The 17,461-nt window shown below is 40.8% G+C and overlaps 1 protein-coding gene across 2 annotated transcripts in view; it reads right to left on the bottom strand.

Annotated features, from left to right (window-relative positions):
* Nucleotides 1–17,008, bottom strand: part of Slc9c1 (solute carrier family 9 member C1) — a 130,631-nt gene extending 113,623 nt beyond the window's left edge. The window contains exons 1-3 of one of the 2 annotated variants that reach the window (XM_076548886.1): nucleotides 16,893–17,004; nucleotides 14,015–14,129; nucleotides 1,644–1,789 (exon numbers count right to left, since the gene is read on the bottom strand). The gene's annotated coding sequence lies outside the window, so the exon portion shown is untranslated. Of the gene's footprint in view, nucleotides 1–1,643; nucleotides 1,790–14,014; nucleotides 14,130–16,892 lie in introns of both variants that reach the window. The other variant, XM_076548885.1, reaches the window with a different exon arrangement.
* Between the last annotated feature and the right edge of the window lie 453 nt (nucleotides 17,009–17,461).

Raw genomic sequence — 17,461 nt, 5'->3', positions numbered from 1 at the left:
CGAGTGCTGGGATTAAAGGCGTGCGCCACCAACGCCCGGCCTAGGATGTGATACTCTTTTGATAATTATTTTCCTTGGCATAGGCAACTCTAAGGACTTCCATTTAGTCTTTCCAACCATAATAGCCCTTACTCCACAGGGCCTGGAACCAATGTGAATTCTGCCAAAATCTTCATATCCTGCACAGAATGACTTCAGAGAGGTTTGTCGCAGCTGGGATCCAGAAGCCACAGGTTCAACTGCCACACCTTATCAGCACAAACTGGGTGGTGTAGCATCCATTGTTAAACTTGTGCTTCGGGTGCCACCTGGTGGTGATAATATGTAAGAGGCTTCATCTCAATGGACAATTGAGCAGGCCAATGCCTACACTTAATGTACTTGAGGTTTTATATATAAACTATCACTGCTTCTGGCATGAAATGGAGGGTGGGATATGGAATTGTATCTCAGCATACTCTGGAAGACAGAAGGGGAGACAAGATTTGAGAGAGATTTCTTTTGTATTCTTCTTCAAAAAGCTACTGTCAATTGAGTACTGTTCCCGTCTCTGGATGGCTCTATAGCAGCTTTACTATAGCAAGTCTACAGTCATACTGCCTAATTGAATGCTGGGCACATTCCTCAGTAATCACAAAAAACATATCAGAGTATACATGTATGTTTTGTTTTCAATGTCTTAAAATTCTTATTTTATGTGTATGGATGTTTTGCCCGCATGTATGTTGTGTGCCTCATGAGGGCCTGGTACACAAGAATGCCAAAGAGGCAATTATTCTCTTGGAACTGGAGTTACAGAAGGGTGTGATTATCCACTTTTGTGTTGGGAATCAAACCCAGGTCCTCTGGAAGACCATCCAGTGTAGACCCAGTTTTATTTTTCTTATTTTCTTTTCCTTCTCCTTCTTCCTCCTTTCTTTCTTTTATTTTCTATAGGGTTTCTCATAGGAGGACCTGGAAACTGCCACCTGTCTAACTCACAGGTTGCCTGACTCACAGTAAGATGGATAGGGGTCCCTTATAGTCTCTATTATAGAAGCACATTTGTATTTTATTCTGTAGGGTTCTGTACAACACATTGCTAATGGTTTGTTTGAGTTAATCTGTAACCTAGGAAGCTTGAGAGGAAAGCCTGACAGGTCCTGGTGCTTGTGAACCCACCCCTGCTGCACAGAGATGATGAAGATGGACAGTAGAATTGTCCCTGCTACAGCAAGAAAACAGTAAACAGCACCACAACATAAATCTCAGTGACAAGACTGACCACCTGACCAGAGGGGAAAGACCAAACTTTGAAATGATTGGCAGCCTGTTTCCCTTCCCCATACCATCTGCCTAAAGAATATTTGGAAGTAATCTTTAGAATTTGAAACCACTGCCTTCTCTGATGGCTGGTTCTCTGAGTAAAACATGGATTAATTGCTCAACTCCTGGGTGTTGCCTGTGTTCCAGATAGCTCAGACCTCATTACAGCTGAAGATCTTGAAATCAAATTAGTTCATCTTCTCTGATAGGTAATTGTTGATTTCTACATTGGGTTCCTTGAGATAAGGAGACTCATCATGAATGGGATGGAACCATTCCATGGACTAGACCCCAAAAACGAATAAAAAGGAGAAAGTTAGCTGAACACTAACATTTACCTCTGTTTGCTTCCTCCCTGTAGATGCCTTGTGACCAGAGGCCCATGTTCCTGCTGTTATGCCTTCTTCAGCATGATGGACTGAGTGTGCCCTAGAACTGTGAGTTCATATAACACCTTCCTTCCTTCAGTTGATTCCATCATGTGCTGTCACAGAAATGAGAAAAGCAGTTTATATATCTTCCAAATTCACAATTTTCTCTTGTCCTTTATTCTCATAATAAGGCCTTCCCAATATTGGCACATGGTTACCCACTCTTCTCCACACACTCTGCTGTGCTACAAAGTCTGGACGGGACTATTATGTTACAATCTCCACAGGAAGAAGTCAACAAGAATGGTGTTAGCCAGAGGCTTGGGGAGAAACCAGGAGGTATTTATAACTAAAGATGACACACTTCTGCATTGAAATTTGAGTAACTCTGCAATGCCTACAGGAGTTAATAAATTTTGCTATGAGAGTTGATGTTCTAGCTAAGTTTGTCCTCTTGATGCATCTGAGAGGAGTCATCTGAGGGAGAGCCTCTGCTGAGAAATTGACTACATCACATTGACCCATGGGAATGTCTGTGTAGTGTTATCTTGATTGTTAATGGATGTAGACAGGTCCAGACCACAGTGGGCAACACCGTTCCCTTTGATTATATGTCTAGGATGTATAAGAGAGGTAATAATCTTGCCTCAATGTAGTGCTTTAAACAGGAGACCCCCCCGCCATAGGTCAGTTATATAAATACTCGGTCCGCTCTTGATGGCATTGATAGGTGAATATTATGGAATCTTTTGGAGGCGTGGCCTTGACAAAAGGCTTGGGTGACTGGAAAGCAGGTTTTGAGAGTTCATAGGCTTGTCCATTTCCAGGTAGCTTGTACTTATGGTTTGAGATGGGATCTCGGGTTGCCTGTAGTCATGCTGCCTGGTCATTTAGGGGCTCTCTCTGTGCCTTTTCATTTCTGTATTGGGAATGCCTGGTTTTGAGCCACTGTGGAAGACTCTACTAACTGAAGACTGCACTGCTTGCATAATGTAAACTATTTACTGCCCATCACAAAAGAACTTTATCACAAATTCCATTGAATAGAGTCATATTTAATGTGTCAGCAATGGAGTCTACATTCCTCATAGTAAGTGTCTCTTGTGGCAACATGAACCCAACTGTTCTAAATATTATCATTTCCTGCCTACATCTAGTTTGTCTTTCTCATTTCCATTTCAAGGGATAAACTCAATTTATGTTTCTTGCTGTGTCCTATCCTATGCACCCTTAGAGACTAGTGTGTCTTATAGAAAAACCTACACAACAGTTTTAACTGAGGCAACACTATTGGGTCACTATCAGAATTATCTTGCTACCAGAATCCTAAGCTAAAATCTCTTTCTCTGAATGCCCGTCGTATTGACCACGTTCTTGTCTAATGTTCTGAATCCTGCTTTATCCTCAGTAGCTGTATGCATACTCGCATCCAACTATCTGTGTGCTTTCAGATTGTGGGCTCTATTTTTGCTGTCTCGGTACTTTTCTATATTATGAGCATCTACTGAGTGGTAAGGAGATGAGTCCCTTTTCAAAATGTCTTTATCCTTTTGTGCATCCATGCAATTCTTAAATATAATGCTGAATATATATATATATATATATATATATATATATATATATATATATATATATATATATCTGGGTAGATGCAAAACTAAATATTTTGAAACAGTGTCCAATTAAAAAAGTATCACAGAAAGAGGAATTGGGAAATCTTTGAGCTTCACATTCAAAAACTGCTGCCAAATGTATGCTTCTTACTGATAGGCAATGTATTGTCATATATGTTATCAAATTTCTTTCTTTTTTATCTTTTTAAAAATTTAATTTTATTTTACAATATAATTTAATTCTACATATCAGCCACGGATTCCCTTGTTCTCCCCCTACCATCCCCCCACACCACCCCCCATTCCCATCTCTTCCAGCGCAAAGACTCCCCCGAGTATTGAGATCAACCTGGTAGACTCTGTCCAGGCAGGTCCAGTCCCCTCCTTCCAGGCTGAGCCATGCTTCCCTGCATAAGCCCCAGGTTTCAAAGAGCCAACTCATGCACTGAGCACAGGACCCTGTCCCACTGCCAGGATGCCTCCCAAACAGACCAAGCCAATCAACTGTCTCACCTATGCAGAGGGCCTGATCCAGTTGGGGGCCTCTAAGCCATTGGTTCATAGTTCATGTGTTTCCATTCGTTTGGCTATTTGTCCCTGTGCTTTATCATACCTTGGCCTCAACAATTCTCGCTCATATAAACCCTCCTCTTTCTCACAAGTTGGACTCCCGGAGCTCCACCCGGGGCCTAGCCGTGGATCTCTGCATCTAGTTCCCTCAGTCATTGGATGGGGTTTCTAGCATGACAATTAGGGTTTTGGGCCATCCTATAACTAGAGTAGGTCAGTTCAGGCTGCCTCTCGACCATTGCCAGCAGTCTATTGTGGGTGCATCTTTGTTGATTTCTCTGGGCCTCTCTAGCACTTTGCTTTTTCCTATTCTCATGTGGTCGTCATTTACCATGGTCTCCTATTCCTTGTTCTCCCTCTCTGTTCTTGATCCAGCTGGGATCTCACGCTCCCCCAAGCTCTCTTTCCCTCGACCCTCACCCTTCATTACCCCCACTCACATCCAGGCTGTTCATGTAGATCTCATCCATTTCTCCATCATTGGGCAATCCCCATGTCTTTCGTGGAGTCCTGTTTTCCAGGTAGCCTCCCTGGTGTTGTGAGTAGCAGTCCAGTCATCCTTGTTCCACGTCTAGTATCTTCCTATGAGTGAGTACATAACATGTTTTTCTTTCTGAGTCCGAGTTACCTCACTAAGGATGATTTTTTTCTGGATCCATCCATTTGCCTACAAACCTCATGATGTCATTGTTTTCTCTGTTGAGTAGTATTCCATTGTGTATATGTACCACATTTTATTTATCCATTCTTCAGTTGAATGGCATCTAGGTTGTTTCCAGGTTCTGGCTATTACAAACAATGCTGATATGAACATAGCCAAGAAAGTGCCCTTGTGGTATGATTGAGCATTCCTTGGGTATATGCCCAAGAGTGGTATAGCTATGTCTTGGGGGATATTGATTCCCAATTTTCTAAGAAAGCGCCATATTGATTTCCAAAGTGGTTGTACAAGCTTGCATTCCCACCACCAGCAGTGGAGGAGAGTTCCCTTAGCTCCATATCCTCTCCAGCATAAAGTATCTTCAGTATTTTTGATCTTAGCCATTCTGACAGGTTTAAGGTGGTATCTCAGAGTTGGTTTGATTTGCATTTCCCTGATAATTAGGGATGTTGAGCAATTCCTTAAATGTCTTTCAGCCATTGAGTTTCCTCTGTTGAGAAATCTCTGTTTAGTTCTATAGCCCATTTATTAATTGGACTGTTGGGCATTTTGATGTGTAATTTCTTGAGTTCCTTATTTATTCTGGATATCAGTCCTCTGTCAGATGTGGGGTTGGTGAAGAGCTTTTCCCATTCTGTAGGCTGTCACTTTGCCTTGTTGACCGTATCCTTTGCTCTACAAAAGCTTCTCAGTTTCAAGAGGTCCCATTGATTGTTTCTCTCAGTGTCTGAGCTACTGGTGTTATATTTAGGAAGTGATCTCCTATGCCAATGCGTTCAAGACTACTTCCTACTTTCTCTTCTAGCAGGTTCAGAGTAGTTGGATTTATGTTGAGGTCTTTGATACATTTGGACTTAAGTTTTGTGCACAGTCATAGATATGGATCTATTTGCAGCCTTCCACACGTTGATATCCAGTTATGCCAGCACCATTTGTTGAAGATGCTTTCTTTTTTCCATTGTACACTTTTGGCTTCTTTGTCAAAAATTATATGTTCATAGGTGTGTGGGTTAATGTCAGGGTCTTCAATTCGATTCCATTGGTCCACATGTAGGATTTTATGCCAATACCAAAGCTGTTTTTATTATTGTAGCTCTATAGTAGAGCTTGAAGTTAGGGATTGTGATGCCTCCAGAGGTTGTTTAATTGTACAGGATTCTTTTGGCTATCCTGGGTTTTTTGTTTTTCCATATGAATTGAGTATTATTCTTTCCAGGTCTGTGAAGAATTGTGTTGGTATTTTGATGGAGATTGCATTGAATCTGTAGATTGCCTTTGGTAAAATTGCCATTTTTACTATGTTAGTTATGCCTATCCATGAGCATGGGAGATCTTTCCATTTTCTGACATCTTCTTCAATTTCTTTTTTCAGGGACTTAAAGTTCTTATCATATAGGTCTTTCACTTGCTTGGTTAGTGTTACCCCAAGGTATTTTATGTCATTTGTGGCTATTGTAAAGGGTAATGTATCTCTGATTTCCTTCTCAGCCTGTTTGTCAATTGTATATAGGAGGGCTACTGATTTTTTTTTTTGAGTTGCTCTTGTATCCTGCTGTGTTGCTGAAGGTGTTTATAAGCTGTATCAGTTCCTTGGTTGAATCTTTGGGGTCACTCACGTATACTATCATGTCATCTGCAAATAGGGAAAGCTTAACTTCTTCCTTTCCAATTTATATCCTCTTAATTTTGTTATGTTGTCTTATTGCTCTGGCTAGAACTTCAAGTACTATATTGAATAAGTATGGGGCGAGTAGACAGCCTTGCCTCATTCCTGATTTTAGTGGAATCGCTTTGAGTTTCTGTAGATGTAACCAACAGTCTTATTAAATAAGAAACATAGAACCAATGTAAAGAAGAAAGCCAAGAGCTCAGAGCTCAGAGCTAAAAACTTACCCTTCCTGCGGTGGTCCTACCTCTCCGAAAGAGACCTACTTCCTGTGTGTTTGTCTTTATATAGTTTTTCTGTTCTGCCTTCTCATTGGTTGTAAACCCAATCACGTGACTGCCTGTCACTGCCTGTAAATACAGCCCTCCAGGTCTTAAAGGATTGTGTCTCCAGTGCTGGCTGTATCCTTCAACACACAGAGACTTTCCTAGTTCTGCCTACCAAGTGCTGGGATTATAAGCTTATGCCACCACCACCCTGCTTTCCTATGGCTTGCTAATAGATCTGACCCCCGGGCAACTTTACTTATTAACATACAATTAAAATCACATTTCAGTACAAATAAAATACCACCATAAGTTTCTCTCCATTTAATTTGACGTTGGCTCTTGGCTTGCTGTAAATTGCCTTTATTATGTTTAGGTATGTTCCCTGTATTCCTGATCACTCCAACACCTTTATGATGAAGGGGTGTTGGATTTTGTCAAATGCCTTTTCTGCATCTAGTGAGATGATCATGTGGTTTTTTTCTTTGAGTTTGTTTATATGGTGTATTACATTGACAGACTTGTGTATGTTGAAACACCCTTCCATCCCTGGGATGAAGTCTGCTTGATCATGGTGGATAATTGTTTTGATGTGTTCTTAGAGTCTGTTTGCAAGTATTTTATTGAGTATTTTTACATCAATGTTCATGAGGGAGATCGGTCTGTAGTTCTCCTTCTTTGCTGTATCTTTGTTTGGTTTAGGAATCAGGGTAATTGTAGCCTCATAGAAGGAGTTTGGTAATGTTCCTTCTGTTTCTATTGTGTGGAACAATTTAGAGAGTATTGGTATTAACTCTTCTTTGAAGATCTGGTAGAATTCTGTCCTGAAACCATCTGGTCCTGAGCTTTTTTTTTTTTTTTTTTTTTGGTTGGGAGACTTTTAATGACTGTTTCTATTTCCTTAGGGGTTATTGGACTATTTAAATAGTTTATCTGGTCTTGATTTAACTTAGGTATGGGGTACCTATACGGAAAATTGTCCATTTCTGTAGATGTAACCAACAGTCTTATTAAATAAGAAACACAGAACCAATGTAAAAGAGAAAGCCGAGAGGGAAGTCAGAGCTCAGAGCTAAAATCTCACCCTTCCTCCTGCGGTGTCCCAGCTTCCCGAAAGAGAGCTATATCCTGTCTGTCCATCTTTTTATAGTATTTTGTTCTGCCTTCTCATTGGTTGTAAACCCAAACACGTGACTGCCTCGTCACTGTCTGTATGTACGGCCCCCCAGGTCTTAAAGGCATATGTCTCCAATGCTGGCTGTATCCCTGAATACACAGAGATCTATGGGATTAAAGGCGTGTGCCACCACCGCCACACTCTTGCTCTGGCTCTAATAGCTCTGACCCCGGTGTAACTTTATTTATTAACATACAATCAAAGTCACATTTCAGTACAATTAGAATATCACCACACATTTCTTTTAGGTTTTCCAGTTTTGTGGAGTAGAGGTTTTTGAAGTATGACCTGATGATTCTCTGGATTTCCTCAATGTCTGTTGTTATATCCCCTTTTCATTTCTGATTTTGTTAATTTGGATGCTCTCTCTATGTTTTGGTTAGTTTGGATAAAGGCTTATCTATCTTGTTGATTTTCTCAAAGAACCAACTCTTTGTTTCACTATTTTTTTGTTTTGTTCTCTTTGTTTCTATTTTATTGATTTCACCTCTCACTTTGATAATTTCCTGGTGTCTATTCTTCCTGGGAGACTTTGCTTCTTCTTGTTCTAGAGCTTTCAGGTGTGCTGTTAAGTCACTAGTGTGAGATTTCTCCAACTTTTTTATGTGGGCATTTAGTACTATGAATTTCTGTCTTAGCACTGCTTTCATAGTGTCCCATAGGTTTGGGTATATGGTGTCTTCATTTTCGTTGATCTCTAGGAAGTCTTTAATTTCTTTCTTTATTTCTTCCTTAACCCATTGGTGATTCAGTTGAGCATTATTCAGTTTCCATGAGAGTGTAGGTTTTCTGTAGTTTTTGTTGTTGTTGAAATCTAGCCTTAAACCATGGTGGTCTGGTAGAACACAGGAGGTTATTCCAATTGTTTTATATCTGTTGAGATTTGCTTTGTGGCCAAGCATGTGGTCAATTTTAGAGAAGGTTCCATGGGGCACTGAGAAGAAGGTATATTCTTTCTTGTTAAGATGGAATGTTCTGTAGATATCAATTAAGTTCATTTGAGTCATGACATCAATTAAGTCCTTTATTTGTCTGTTAAGTTTCGATTTGGGCGATCTGTACAGTGGTGAAAGTGGGGTGTTGAAGTCTCCCACTGTTAATGTGTGGGGTTTTATATGTGGTTTAAGCATTAGTAATGTTTCTTTTACATACGTGGGTGCCCTTGTGTTTGTGTTTGGGGCATAAATATTTAGAATTAAAACTTCATCTTGGTGATCTTTCCTGTGATGAGTATGTAATGCCCATTTTGATCTCTTTTGATTGATTTTAGTTTAAAGTCTATTTTGTTGGATATCAGGATGTCTACAACTGCTTGTTTCTTAAGACCGTTTGATTGGAAAGCCTTTTCCCAGCCTTTTATTCTTAGGTAGTATCTATCTTTGAATTTGAGGTGTGTTTCTTGTAGCAGTAGAAAGGTGGGTCCTGCTTTCGTATCCATTCTGTAACCCTATGTCTTTTTATAGGTGAATTAAGTCCATTGATATTAAGGGATATTAATGACCAGTGATTGTTTATTCCAGTTATTTTTTTGGTGGTAGTGTGTGTGTACTTCTCTTCTTTGGGGTTTACTGCTCTGGCTTTATCTATTGCCTGTGTTTTCGAGGGTGTATCTGACTTCCATAGGTTGTAATTTTCCTTCTAGTGCTTTCTGTAGGGCTGGGTTTGTGGATAAGTATTGTTTATAATCTGGCTTTGTCTTGGAATGTCTTATTAAGTCACATGGCCTTTTTCCTTTGCTGCTCCTAATATTCTTTTTTTTTTTTTTTTTTTTTTTTTGGTTTTTTGAGACAGGGTTTCTCTGTGTAGGTTTGTGCCTTTCCTGGAACTCCCTTTGTAAACCAGGCTGGCCTCCATCCTCCATCTCACAGAGATCCGCCTGGCTCTGCCTCCTGAGTGCTGGGACTAAAGGCGTGTGCCACCACTGCCCAGCCTAATATTCTTTCTTTATTCTGTACATTTAGTTGTTTAATTATTATGTAGCGAGGGGACTTTTTTGGGAGGTCTAGTATGTTTGGTGTTCTATAGGCTTCTTGTATCTTCATAGGCATTTTCTTCTTTAAGTTGGGAAAGTTTTCTTGTATGATCTTGTTGAATATATTTTGTGTGCCTTTGAATTGGTATTCTTCTCATTCTTATATCCCTATTATACATAGGTTTGGCTTTTCATGGTGTCCCAAATTTCTTGGACATTTTGGGTCATGACTTTGTTGGCTTTAGTGTTTTCCTTGACTGATGAATCTATTTCTTCTACCGTATCTTCAACGCCAGAGATCCTCTCTTCCATCTCTTGCATTCTGTTGGTTATACTTGCATCTGAAGTTCCGGATCGTTTACTCAGATTTTCTATTTCCAGCATTCCCTCTGTTTGTGTCTTCTTCATTTTTTCTATTTCCCTTTTCAGGTATTGGACTGTTTTCTTCTTCTGTTTCGTTGCTTTTTCATGATTTTTCTTCAGTGCTTTATTATTTTCTTCCAGGACTTTATTGTTTTCTTCTAATTTATTTGTCCCTTCCTCTAGTTTTTTATAGCGTTCTTCCCATTTTTTGTTTGTCTTTTCCTGTATATTAGCCTCTACCTTCTTCATGATGTGATTCATAAGGCTGTTTTCATCTGCTTCTTCCAATTTTTGATGTTCAGGTCTAGATGTTGGAGGAGGGCTAGGTTCTGGTGATTCTGTATTGCTCTTCATTTTGTTGTGTGCACATCTACCTTGATGTCTGTCCATCTCCTTGTGGTTCGTCCTTGGTATTATCAGTGCACTTGGTCCAGACAGAGCTGACAGATTCAGGAAGTCTCTCTCTCTCTTGTCCAGATGGGAGCTCTCTTGTCCAGACAGGAAGTCCAGGGCAGGATGGGAGCTCTTGTCCAGATGGGAAGTCTAGGGCAGGATGGGCGCTGGGGGCTGGTCTCTAAGTCTCAGAAAGTGGTTGAGTTGGTTGATGATGGGTATGGGAGCAGGGCTTGGAGATTGCAGGGTCTGCAGGGGGTCTTGGAGATGGGGAGCCTTCCCAGTAGGGGTGGGGGTAGAAGGAATCATGCCTGGTGGCCTGAACCTGGGGTCAAGTTGGGCAGGTCTTCCCTGGTGTGGCTGGTGCCCAGGGATGGGATCTAGGCTGAGCCCAGGCATCTACCTCTTGTCCAGAAGGGAAGTCTGGGGCAGGATCTCAAATTTCTTAATATCAGAGAAGTTAATTCTACTAGTAGTTTACTATTCACCCATGATTGAGACACTTTATTATGCTTAAAGCATACAGAATCAATGTGATCATTAATTTAACAGATTTCTGATTTACAGTTCCAATGATGGATTCAATTTCTTTAGAGTCTGTTGGACTTTGAATAAAAATGCCCACCACAGGCTCTTATAGCCAAATCGTAGTCATCAGAGATTGGCACTGCCTGAGAGGGATTTGGAAGTCTGGCTTGTTGGAGTAGATGTGGCCTTGTTCGGAGAATTGGGTCACTGGGGGTGGAGCTCAGCATTTCAAAAGCCCAACCCAGTCCCAGCATTTCTCTCCTTCTGCTGCCTGTCAGTCTGTGGGACTCTCAGGTACTTCTCTAGCTCTATGTCTGCCTGCATGCCACCGTACACACAACGATGCTCTTGTTTTGTTGGCAATGGACTAAACCTCTGCAAAGGTAAGCAAAGCCAAATTAAGGCCTTCTTTTATAAGAGTTTCCATGGTCATGGTGTCTCTTCACAGCAATAGAACACTAAGACAGAAGTTGGTATCAGAGAGAGTGGTGTATTGCTGGAACGGGCCTGATCATTGTGCATATTGGTGAAATACAAATTTGGGGTCTTTGGATTAAGAAAGCAGTTGAAGTTGTTTATCTGGGCTTAATGGACCATCCTAGCAGGAGGATTTTCAAATGACAGTGCTGAGGACAATTTAAAGTATGAGGGTCTAGCCCAAGAAGCTTCAGTGGGGAAGAATATTAGTTAGTGTCCTAGAGACTGTAGTTGTGATATTTAGGCAAAGAATGTGGCTGCCAACTTGTGGAAAGAAATTTTAAAAATGCTTAAGTAGTAAAGGAAACCATTGGCAACAAAAGGCTGGTGCAAATATATTTGAGTGAGGGGGCCAAGTTCCAGGCCCAGCAACCAGCCAAATTTGGCAGCTTTGGCCACATGGTTTTGGCTTCAGAGTCAAAGATACAAAAAAGGGGTTATGAAATATCCCTCTGCAACAATGAAAAGCTGGTGAGGCCAGGCAAGTATCTGGGGTGCCTTCTGCATGGCAACCAAGAATGGCCATTTTCTGAAGCTGTGAAAGTAAAACCTGTATTTTGCTAGATACCTAAAGATGTTGGAGATACCAGTATTTTGGGATACTTGCCAAGAGAACTGCAGACTGGATGTCAAACCAGCCTGGCAGAGAAATGTGTTACAGTCAACAAAGCTAAAAGTAGTTGGAGATCTCTAGAGTACTTTGACATTAGACATGGATTTGTAGAGTTTAATCATATGGTTTTATGATTTGCTTTGGTCAAGTATTTCCTCACAATTTTCAGTTTTGATGGTCATCTTTCTTGTTTTTCATCATAAAAGTTAGGCATAGGTTTATCATTTAGTTTAGAATTTCTGGAACCTTCTGTTCTGAACTTTGATTCTCCTGTCTGTTTCCTTCAATTATACTAATTGCTGAATCCTAAGTCTGACCTAGTAGTTATTATACTTTGAATGCTTTAAACCCGACAGAGATGAAGGATACTGACAATAGATACGACATACCTCTTTCCGCAGGCTGGATATTGTTTGATTCCTTCAATTGGAAATATTATAGGAAACCTATGAACTTAGGCATAAAATTCTAATTTCCTATTGCTGTTCCTTTCCTTCATTGTAAATGACAGCATTTGTAAGACTTGTCCATAGACTAGAGTAAGGAGTGGGGTGTGTTAAGGTAGCTCCAACAGTACAGATTGAAGACGGTATCGTACTGGGATGATATCAGGGAGGTCCCAAGGAGTGCTCAGAAATACACTTTTCAGAAGATCTAGCTATGTGTTACTTAGTTTGACATTTTTGAATTTCAGTTGAATTCTCAACAATTTCTTCCATCCTCATCTTCAATTATACTCAGCCTACCATTAACTCTATATCTCTCTGCAAAACTCAGAGGGAATCAAAGGAAATAGGGGTTTTCTGTGTTGGGGACCGACTCCGGACAGCTGTGTCTTGAACCTGTGTAACCTTCCAGGATTTATCAAGCCTCGTGTAAATAGGAGGCTTTTAGTCTAACCTAGGAATGTAGGATTAAATCAACTTCTTGGAGCCTGTACTAAATCAGCTAGCTGCAGTGGCCTGGAACCAAACCGACCTCCTGCTGATCCTCCCTTAGGAATTTTCTTTGTCCTCTCCTCACTCCTCCTGCTCCCCCTCTGTACCTGAAGCCCTATTTATAAGCTCTAACACCCAGTAAATAAATGAGACCTTGAAGCAACTCAGACTGACTCTGTCTTTCTTCACGCACTTGGTCTCCTTTCCCTCTCGCCCCCCATTGATTCCTAGGTGGTCCCTTCTCGAGACCCTCGAATAACCTGGCCTGCTGGACGGGTCATTTCTTCTTTGTGTCCTCCTAATGCTTTGCTAAAAGAGAAGAAAATCTCACATTATCTCAAGTCCTCACTTCTGGTCTGTAAACATTAGTGATACCTCTCTCTTCTGTGGTACTTGCAGCTGAAATGAAGTGGAAAAGGCAGAATCCCAGGTGACAGAGACTAGCCAGCGATGCCATGAATTCTCTCACAGTGCTGAGTGCTACCCAGTCATTGCCCACCTTGCACCTGTGCACCTGCCCAGAAGGTTTCTTCACCTAACCCTTCTCCAATTGTTGAGACCACAGCTAGTGCAGGTTACTCATCTCTGGGAATGCAACACTGAGAAATTCACCCTCAGTCTATCCTGCTGTCTGGAGAGGTGAAGTAATATTTTGATTTGCATTGTAATTTCAACAAGACAGCAATAGCAGACCATGTTGATAAAAACTGGGGCTTTCTTTTATCCCAAGAGGAGCACCTGCAGACCAGAATTCTGTCGAGAGTTTAAAACAACGAACAATAGCAACGTTCAAAGAACTTATCTCTTCCCAAGATAAGACAGTTTTATTTTTATTTTTTTGGTGTTTCAAGACAGGGTTGATAAGACAGTTTTAAATCAAAGGTCTTTAACTTCCTTCAAGAAATCATATCTTGTGGGGTGTGACAAGAACTCCTTGTGCCCCTGCTGACCTCAAAAATACATACACACATAATACATACACACATACACACAATATACATTTTGGTTTTAAATATTTTGAAAAAGAAATTAAATTAATATGTGCTTATAGTTAACATTGAAATACATATGTAAACAAATACAGTAAAACAAATCACCCACGTGAATCTCATCCAGTGGCTTTTCTATGCTTTCTTTATACCGATGAGCTCATTCTCTTGTAAGGATGTTGCATGCTGCTTTCTCCCTGTTACCGCATCATCAGCATCAAGTAGACCTGTACACAACGTTCACAGAGACTGCATCACCTGAGCACAGACTCCATGATCAGGTTGCCTGGACCCAGAGGTCTGGCAAGCTTCCCTTTGTAGTGTCATAGCCTTCTTTCTCTAATTGATTGGTTTTTCAAGTCCCTTTCATTTCCTAGCCAATATAACTCCCCTCTGTATTATTTCCTGAAATTCCCCAGAGACCTGTAATGATGCTTAGTTGTATCCTCAGAGATCGCCTAGATGTCCCAGGTGATTTAATATGTGGCTATTTAACAATCACTGCAACTATCCCAGTTCAAGAGCAACAGTTGCTCAGTTTTCAGTCTCAAAGCCAAGTTCTGATTTTGATTCAGTTTGTGACAAAGATGACTACAATCAGAAATACATCTGCAGTCAGCAGACTTTGTAGCAGTCAGGGTGAAAATTTGCCACGTGGAGCCATGGGAAACCTAGGTAAAATGAAGCTATAAAGAGCTCTCTATGGGCTCTGGGCTTTGGAAAAGGTCTCTAGGATGAGGCTTTCCTATAAATTGTGTGAACCAGGGACAGTTCTGTCACTGAGTAGCTCAATAAATCTTATCTATAATGAGAGTAAACCTAAGAAAATGACACTGTGATGAATAGAAAAGAAGCAAAGAATGTGTTAAATGAGAGTGGGGATGCATGGATTCACAGGACTCACACAAGGCTCTTATATCTGTCTCACTTTGATCAATCTATCTGTCTGTCTATTTATTTATTTATTTATTTATTTATTTATTTATTTATTTATTTACTTTTGAGATAGGGTCTCACTGTTACAGTTCTGACTGGGTTCAAACTCATAGAGACCTGACTGTCTCTGCCTTCCAAGGTCACATACCTGGCCATTTGTCTTGATGCTCTGTGGGATTGTTCATGCCTAATAGGACAACTTGCCCTGGCCAAAAGCCTACCAGTCAGGTTACCAGAACACTGAGCCCTAACTGTAAGGGATCAGGCCAGATTCTACATTTAGGGACTGGGGTGGTGTGTGTGTGTGTGTGTGTGTGTGTGTGTGTGTGTGTGTGTGTGTGTCTTTTCATCAAAGGATATCTACGTTTTTTTTTTATGTATTCTTACTATATCAAGAACTTGAGATAGGGCTAAGTATGAGGCTGATTCACTACAGCTCTGGCTTAGTATACACAAAGCTTTGGGTTCAATCCCCAGGCTGGTGTAAACAAACCAAGGTGATACATGCCTGTCATCTTAGCACTAGGGAGATGGAGGCACACAGCAAATTCCAAGACAGACTGGACTACATGAGACCCTGTCTTAATGACAAAAATAAACAAACAAAAAAGGGCTTGAAGTGTATCTGGGAAAGGAGCAAAAGCACTCAGCTCTGTCTCTTGAGAAGGAGACACTCCATCTGGGCAGTAGCACCAATCATTTGGAAAGTTGAAGAGAAAAAAGTCCTGTTGCCTGATACCACCCTCAGAGGTGAATGTAATTGGTCCAGGGTGATCCTGGGTCTTGGGGTTGTACAAATTCCACTGTGGTTCTTCCTGTGTGCTTTTGAGACTTAATACAGCAGAGGGGTCCCTGGTTCTGAACTGTAGATAGGAGCACACAGTCCCATAAATACTTTTTTTCATTTCTAAAATCATTTAAAACCTTAGTGTCTATACATTCAATTCTAATAAACTAGTTTCAGAAAAGCATACAATTACCTCAATTTCTGATTATTGCTGAAATTCAGAGATACCCCGGAATAAGTTCAACATAATTTTTTTAAATGTGGCATTTATGATGTGGTAAATGCTTAGGCTGCAAATTTTGCAACTTTGACTTAAAATATACTAACTAGCCTTTTCCTGAGAAAAATGACTTAGCTTTGCTTGTAAACGCTATAGTACTAGTCATTAACGTTTTAAAGATATGTATAAAAAAGCTGTATGAGAACAACTGGATTTCTAATGCTGTCAAAACTTCTTCAGAATAAATTGGCTTTATTATATTTCAATAAATTTATGAGTCCGCATCTCATTATGGAAGAAACAGTGATTTCCTGTTTTCATTTTTTGAAGAGAGGTAGTTAATGGTGACCCTCTAAGAATTAGCGTGTAGATTTGTAGATTACCCTTACAACAAACAGCCAGTCAAAGCTCGGAGATTCCCTTTCTCAAGGAGTAGAAGTCACATTTATTCACTTTGTCCCTGAAAAGAAGTTTTCCTTTTTTCCATTACCATTTTTCAGGAATGACATGACAGAAATATCCCAAAGAGGGTACTGTGGGTCGCTACTCCGCCTCACAGGCAACTAAGCGCAAGCCTCAGGACTGGGGGTAGTTACCACTGAGTATCCCAATGTCTGTGCAGTGAACTCTGAGACACCAACCTGTCTTCCTACTTATTGACTCTGAACAGGGGGCCCTACTTCTCAGTAGTGCTGGTCACTACTGGTAAACAGCCCTGGCTAAAAGTCCTCCACTGCACTTTCTTCTAGAGCATGACTTCTCGTTACCACATCAGAGCGAAGTCATTATCCTCGTGGCTGTGAGTGGTTCAGAAAGAACTGACATAAAAATTATGTTGGAGGAGGAGCAGGGCAGAAATGTACCAAGAGGTGGTTGATCTTAGGGAAGTCTTTGGTTGTGACAGGAAAGGCAGAATGGTCGGGAGGAGAGAGTCAACCCTAAAGCTGAACGCTGTGGTTCTCCTTGTTCCTCCAGGAGAGGAGGTGCAGAAACCAAGTACCAGTGAGAAAGGTCAACTTCTAGAAAGAGAAACAACAGGTGTCTTACCATCCAGAGCCCAGGAGTGTCCTGGAAAATGTGAGAAGTGGGGGCCAGAAACTTCCTCTCACTCCAGAACAGTACCAAACCAACTGCAGCCTCACTGACAGTTACTTGCTCTAAGCCCCGCCCCTACTATCCATCTACTGGCTGCAGTTTTATAACTCCTGACTTGATTGGCTGATGAAAACAGCATCCTTTTTGTTGTCGTTTATTAAAGGCATTTAAAACTATAAAGCTGTGTTTAGTAAAGGGGAAAAAAGAAAACATGAAACGAAACCGCTAGAAACTGTATTATTTATGTATATTTAACTTGCTGCATAGTGAGTTTCTGGCCTTGAATCCCTGGACAAGTGTTTTCTCTGCATTCAAGAAGGAGGAAGTCTCCTGGACATGGTGTGGTTGTAGATATCATGAGTGCAGGAATTCTGGTTTCTGGGTTTGAAGCATGGGGTTGGGCATGTGAAAGAATGCAGTCAAGACAGACTGGGAAAGCAGCTTCTCATTCTTTCTGGGACAAATGTGAAGATGGTTTCAGAAATAGCGGCACATTGTACGCTTTTTTCCCCAAAATATAT

This window comes from Peromyscus maniculatus, chromosome 12 (genome assembly GCF_049852395.1).
Source record: "Peromyscus maniculatus bairdii isolate BWxNUB_F1_BW_parent chromosome 12, HU_Pman_BW_mat_3.1, whole genome shotgun sequence".
In the NCBI taxonomy this organism is placed as follows: domain Eukaryota; kingdom Metazoa; phylum Chordata; class Mammalia; order Rodentia; family Cricetidae; genus Peromyscus; species Peromyscus maniculatus.
Note: the sequence above shows the minus strand (reverse complement) of the source record. Positions and strands in the feature narration are given on the sequence as shown.